The sequence below is a fragment of the Lolium rigidum genome, chromosome 6 (assembly GCF_022539505.1).
Source record: "Lolium rigidum isolate FL_2022 chromosome 6, APGP_CSIRO_Lrig_0.1, whole genome shotgun sequence".
NCBI classification, from domain to species: domain Eukaryota; kingdom Viridiplantae; phylum Streptophyta; class Magnoliopsida; order Poales; family Poaceae; genus Lolium; species Lolium rigidum.
In genome coordinates this window covers 3,549,671-3,557,111 of record NC_061513.1, presented here as the reverse complement: position 1 = coordinate 3,557,111, position 7,441 = coordinate 3,549,671, and positions in this window count along the sequence as shown.

The window sequence follows — 7,441 nt, the reverse complement described above, 5'->3', positions numbered from 1 at the left end:
TGCGGATCTGCAAGATCCGTTCCTTCAGCATCTTGATAGTCATCACAGCGCACTCCGGTGGGGTGGAGATTGCTTGGGTTTGATTGGTCTCCTCGGGTGCTCACCTTTGTTTCCCGATGCGTTTGGGATTGGTAATGGTGGTGGACGAACCAGATCAGGCCTCGCCGACGCCGGATACGGCGATTCCTCGCCGGCCTGGAAGTTGGATGAGAGCAGAGACAGAGATGTGAGCGGAGCAATCAACAGAGGAGGGGGATCGAACAATGCGTGCGGTTGTGGTCCGGTTCGGATACGAAGATGACAGGGCAGAGTGGAGTGCGGGTTGAGAAAGAAACAACAGCGAGGTCGTTTTTGCTAAATAGCTCGTCCGACAGTTTTTTAGGATCGGAGGGAGTACATAAGATGTGACCGAATAAAAATATAGTTTCAAGAGAGGAACCTGATAAATTTGTCGATGAAGAAGGGGATGCCTTGGGCATCCCCAAGCTTAGTTGCTTGAGTCTTCTTGAAATATGCAGGGATGAACCACGGGGGCATCCCCAAGCTTAGACTCTTCACTCTTCTTGATCATAGTATATCATCCTCCTCTCTTGACCCTTAAAAACTTCTTCCACACCAAACTTTAAGCAAACTCATTAGAGGGTTAGTGCATAATCAAAAACTCACATGTTCAGAGGTGACACAATCATTCTTAACACTTCTGGACATTGCTCAAAGCTACTGGAAGGTAATGGAACAAAGAAATCCACCCAACACAACGAAAGAAGCAATGCGAAATAAAAGGCAGAATCTGTCAAAAACAGAACAGTCCGTAAAGACGAATTTTAAAATGGCACCAGACTTGCTCAAATGGAAAAACTCAAAACTAATGAAAGTTGCGTACATATCTGAGGATCACTCACGTAAATTGGCATAATTTTCTGAGTTACCTACAGAGAATTAGACCCAGATTCGTGACGAGACAGCAATGCTGTTTCGCGCAGCAATCCAAATCTAGCATCAACTTTACCATAGAGACTTTACTTGGCACAAAAACATGATAAGGAGAGGTTGCTACAGTATTAAACAACTTCCAAGACACAAATATAAAACAAAGTACTGTAGTAAAAAAAACACATGGGTTATCTCCCAAGAAGTTCTTTCTTTTTAGCCATTAAGATGGGCTCAACAGTTTTAATGATGCACTCGCAAGAAATAGTATTTGAAGCAAAAGAGAGCATCAAGAGGCAAATTCAAAACAAATTTAAGTCTAACATGCTTCCTATGCATAGGAATCTTGTAAATAAACAAGTTCATGAAGAGCAAAGTAACAAGCATAGGAAGATAAAACAAGTGTAGCTTCAAAAATTTCAGCACGTAGAGAGGTGTTTTAGTAACATGAAAATTTCTACAACCATATTTTCCTCTCTCATAATAACTTTCAGTAGCACCATGAGCAAACTCAAAAATATAACTATCACATAAAGCATTCTTATCATGAGTCTCATGCATAAAATTATTACTACTCCCAACATAAGCATAATCAATTTTATTAGTTGTAGTGGGAGCAAATTCAACAAAGTAGCTATCAAATATAGGAGGCATATTGTAATCATAATCAAATTTCTCCTCCATAACAGGTGGTAACAAAAGACTACTATCATTATAATCATCATAAATAGGAGGCAAAGTATCATCAAAGTAAATTTTCTCCTCAATGCTTGGGGGACTAAAAATATCATGCTCATCAAAGCCAGCTTCCCCAAGCTTAGAATTTTCCATAGCATTAGCAACAATAGTGTTCAAAGCATTCATATTAATAACATTCCCATTAGCATGCATATAAAGTTCCATGGGTTTTTTAATTCTCTCTTCAAACACATCATGTCCTAATTCAAGATAAAGTTCATAAAGATCTCTCATTTTGTTGTTGTCTTCCATTATGCCTAACTAGTGTAAACAAGAAACCAAATGTCGCAATTGCAGAGTCTAAAGGAAATAGCTTCGAGCACACACACAATGGCGCCAGAAAAGTACTTTACCTGGAACCGAAGTATGAGTGCCTTTTTACCTTTCCTCCCCGGCAACGGCGCCAGAAAATAGCTTGATGTCTACTTTCCCCCTCCTTTCCTGTAGACAGTGTTGGGCCTCCAAGAGCAGAGGTTTGTAGAACAGCAGCAAGTTTTCCCTTAAGTGGATCACCCAAGGTTTATCGAACTCAGGGAGGAAGAGGTCAAAGATATCCCTCTCATGCAACCACGCAACCACAAAGCAAGAAGTCTCTTGTGTCCCCAACACACCTAATAGGTGCACTAGTTCGGCGAAGAGATAGTGAAATACAGGTGGTATAAATAAGTATGAACGGTAGCAACGGTGCCGTAAAATAGCTTGCCGGCGTGTAGTTGATGGTGGTAGTATTGCAGCAGTAGTAACGCAGATAAAACGATGAAACAAGCGAGTGATAGCGAGTATTTAGGAACAAGGCCTAGGGATTACACTTTCACTAGTGGACACTCTCAACATTGATCACATAACGGAATAGATAAATGCATACTCTACACTTTTGTTGGATGATGAACACATTGCGTAGGATTACACGAACCCTCAATGCCGGAGTTAACAAGCTCCACAATAATGCTCATGTTTAAGTAACCTTTAGTGTAAGATAGATCAAAAGACTAAACCAAGTACTAGCATAGCATGCACACCTGTCACCTTCATGCATATGTAGGAGGAATAGATCACATCAATATTATCATAGCAATAGTTAACTTCATAATCTACAAGAGATCATAATCATAGCATAAACCAAGTACTAACACGGTGCACACACTGTCACCTTTGCACACATGCAGGAGGAATAAAACTACTTTAATAACATTGCTAGAGTAGCACATAGATAAATTGTGATACGAACACATTGCAATCATAAAGAGATATAAATAAGCACCTCACTTTGCCATTCAACAGTGAATAAGTATTCTCGTGAAATATAGCCTAAGAGACCCACACGGTGCACACACTCGTCACCTTTACACACGTGGGACAAGGAGTCTCCGGAGATCACATAAGTAAAACTCACTTGACTAGCATAATGACATCTAGATTACAAGCATCATCATATGAATCTCAATCATGTAAGGCAGCTCATGAGATTATTGTATTGAAGTACATAGGAGAGAGATGAACCACATAGCTACCGGTACAGCCCCGAGCCTCGATGGAGAACTACTCCCTCCTCATGGGAGCAGCAGCGGTGATGAAGATGGCGGTGGAGATGGCAGCGGTGTCGATGGAGAAGCCTTCCGGGGCACTTCCCGCTCCGGCAGCGTGCCGGAACGAGACTCCGTCCCCCGGATCTTGGCTTCGCGATGGCGGCGGCTCTGGAAGGTTTCTGTGGGTTTCGTCGTTCGCCCTAGGGTTTTCGCGACGGAGGCTTTATATAGGCGAAGAGGCGGCGCAGGAGGGCTTCTGGGGGGCCCACACCATAGGGCGGAGCGGCCCCCCCCTGGCCGCGCCGGGGTGTGGTTTGGTGGCCCTGTCCCCCTTCTCTGATCCTTCCCGGGTGTTCTGGATGCTTCCGGGGAAAATAGGAACCTGGGCGTTGATTTCGTCCAATTCCGAGAATATTTCATTACTAGGATTTCTGAAACCAAAAACAGCAGAAAACAGGAACTGGCACTTCGGCATCTTGTTAATAGGTTAGTTCCAGAAAATGCATAAATATGACATAAAATGTGCATATAACCTGTAGATATCATCAATAATGTGGCATGGAACATAAGAAATTATCGATACGTCGGAGACGTATCAGGGTCCCACGCGTCAGTGGCTTAATTCACCGAATCGGTACCTGGCGATGATGACCGTCGGATCAGGAGAGGATCGCACGGTCGTGGCTTGTCTTCTTCTCCGGCGAGAGGAGGGCGTGCGGGCGGCAGAGGTAGGGGGTCGGAGGGCGCTGTAGGTCGCCGGCGGTCGAGGGAGATGGGTGAGGCGATGTTGTCGACGACGAGACGTCGACTGGTAGCAGTTTCGAGGCTCGGGGTGGCGTGAATTGGTGACGGCGATCTGCGGGCTCCGGCGACTCCGAGCTCGCAATTGGAGCGGCTCCGGCGATGGGTGGTGAAATTGACTGGTGAAGGAGGCTCAGTGAAAAGAGGGGAGTGAGTTGTGTGAAGAGAGGAGGAGCCGATCGTCCCTATTTATAGCGGGCGTAGAAGGCCGGCGGGTGCTGGCGAGGTCGACTATGGGCTCGACGTTTCTGGCGATCGAAGGGGCAAGCTATGGAGCGCATCTTGTAGGCGACGTCTAGGCGGAGCTAGCGCGCGTGATGGCGCGTCCAAAGATGGTCTGTGGCGTGCTAGCAATGATGGCGTCCTCGCAGCACCGTGGCGGAAGGTCTTGATCATGGCGGTGGCTACGGTGCGAGGGCGGGCCCGGGAGCGTGTCTAGTGTGTAGAGGGCGGGGAGTAGGCTGCTCAACGCCGTGGTAGGGATGCAGGGGGAGGACGGTCGCGCTCGAGTGCGCGATGTACTGGCGCGGCCAGTGCGCGCTCACCGCGTCGACTGGCACGTCCTGGCAACGTTTTGGCACGCGCGTTTCGGCCAATGCCGTGCGTTGGCGATCGAGTGGGCGGTACTGGCTTGATCCTTGTGCTTCAGAGATGCTCGAAGACAAGAAGAAAAGTTGAGAGGGAGGCCAGAGAGAGGGGTGCCCAAAGGTGGCGGCATGGCCACGGCATGCATAGTCTAGGGTTTCTTTCCCCTTCTCTCACTTTAATCGATCAAGGCGGTATCGGGATGATGCAGGGGCTGTAGGAGAGTGTAATGATCACAGGTTAAAGGGGTTTAGTGAAGAACCCAGAGGATAATAGGGTGTAACTCAATTTGGAAATGATGCCTGCCACCTTTTCGACACAATGGCCGCAAGAGAATTTTATTTGAATTTTGAAATTCTTTTTGGTGAATCTCTTTTATATAATTAGAGTGAAGTATTGGTGGTGGTGGTACTCATTTTGGAATTGATTTGCAAAATGTCAAAAGTGACATGATCTTCACTTTATTTCAGCATCCCTACTTGTCACTTTTATTCTGGTCAACCTAGTCAACTCTAGCCATGGTGGTCAACATGAAAGTTACTCACCTTGACCTGGTCTTGGATGACCTGGCATTGGTTGACCAAGTTTAGTTTAGGATTTGAGAGATAAAGAGGTGCAAAGTAAGGAAGAAAATAAAAGGGTGACATATGACCATTATCATATGTGTTTGAATTTTGAATTTTCCTTTGATTTGAATCTGGTTTCTTTTATGCATTTGTGTTTGTTTTTGTTATATATGAGTTTTAGAAACCATAGGGCAAGCAATGGTGGCCTCATATGAAGATTTGCAAAATGGGCCAAAGTGTATGTGGGTGAAATATGGAATTTTCTCTCCATTTTATTTCTCTCCAATTGATTTGACTTTTGTTGACTCTAATGTGATTCTTATTAGTTTAGAAACATTTTCCAACCATTGAATCCATTTCAAAAGGTCTTGATCATAGATTTGCAAAAATGGCCATAACACATAGAAGGTGATGTGTCATGTTTTATTATTTTTGTAAATTGTTCACCTTGCTTTACTTGGGCATGGGTTAGGGTCACTTTAGGGTTATATTAGGTTGGGAGATGGTTTCATATCATTTGGTCAAGGTTTAGAGTCATAGAGCAAAAATTTGGGTATTATGGCTATGTGTCACATAGGCCTTTATGCATATGTTGCATTTGAGTTTTTGTTTGACTTGGCTTGACCCAAATGGTGTTGTTGAGTGTTGAAATGGTATATAGGAGTGATCCCACCATTCATAACAAGTATTAGGGTTAAGGTTCCCAAATTCATAAATTTGCATTTTACTCTCATATGCCTCTATGGCATTTTTAGTTTCTTTTTAATTTCTTTGGTTTCACTTTGGATTTGGTTTGATAAGTGCTAGGTAGAGGGTATGAAGGTTTTCCAAACCTCTAAACAAAGTAGAAAGGTCTAGGGTAAAGATTTGTAAAAATAGCCATAGGCACATATACCTTTTTCTTATTTAATTCCCTTTTATTTTATTTTAGCTAGGATGGTGAAAAGAGGGGTGATGTTTAGGGTTTAAGATTATTTCAAAACTACTATTACAAGCAAACATGGCAATAGCACAAGAAATAAGTAAGATCACTATGTATCATATTTAATTTAATAAAAGTTTTTGTTGGTTCCCAAATTTTGGAACTAGGGAAATTCATTTGTTTTGTTTTGAATTTTTGGGATGTTACAAACCCTTCCCCCTTAAACAAATCTCGTCCCGAGATTTTAAGAAAAGTTAGGTTCCTAAGAGAGATTGAGCATGTTATTAACAGGAAGACATACTTGGCATGGTCTGTGGTGCTTCCTGAGCTTCAGTGGCATTCAAGCGGTAGTAACGACCGTTGCGGTTGTTTGGGTAGTTTGGGGCAAACTTCCTTCCAGTTGTGGTACAGCGCTGCTGCTGGGCAGTTGCAGCGGTATTGAGGGCAGTCCTAGCAAGCTTCTTGGGGCATTCATTGGAGTAATGACCCACAGTTCCACATTCATAGCAGGTTACCGTTGACTTGTCCTTTTGGGCAATGGGTACAGCATTGCTTCCAGTCCTTGGGGCATTGTTGGCGGCTTTCATCGGGCACTTTCTAGAGTAATGACCCGTAACACCACATTCATAGCAAGTCACAGTGGACTTGCCTCTGGGGGCATGGTTGGGTATTGGGATGAGCTGCTCCAGTGATGCTATCCTCACGCGGAGGCGGGCGATGAGGTAGTCCTTCTTCGCGTGTTGATGGCGAAGTGCCTTGCGCTCCATTGCAAGGATGTTGATGGTGTCAGTCATCTTGGCGTGCTCAAGGTGCATCTGGTTGGCTTGGGCACGGGGGTTGTTGCGGGTAGGAGGGGCCATCTGAACAATAGGGTGGATCATAACATAAGCGGGGAATTTCTATGGTTTGTTTGAGATAAACTTGAAACGTTTCAAAACTTGAGTAGTGTTGAGGGGTACAACCGACAACATTTTTTTCATTCATACCAAACATCACACATTACAAGCTAACACACCGTTGGTTTTAAGAACCATTCACCGCTCTACGATACAAGGGGATCCTGATACAAACTCTTGCGTAGGTGTGAGTTCTACTAAAGTGATCAAGTGTGCAAAATTTTAGGTAGAATTTCAAGGAAAAGTAGAGCATGGACTTCTCCTTTTGAAAAGATTTCAAGGATAAGAGTGAGAATAAGTTTTCATAAATATTCACTTCATTGGTTTTGAAACTAAGTTTTTCGTACGTCCACTCTAACTAGGGTCTCCTAAGGTCAAACAATGGCTCCGATACCAACTTGTCAACACCCGGATTTTTAAGTCCGGATGCCTATTATGCCATACATCGCAATCCCGTGAATATTGTTGTTGCGAGAC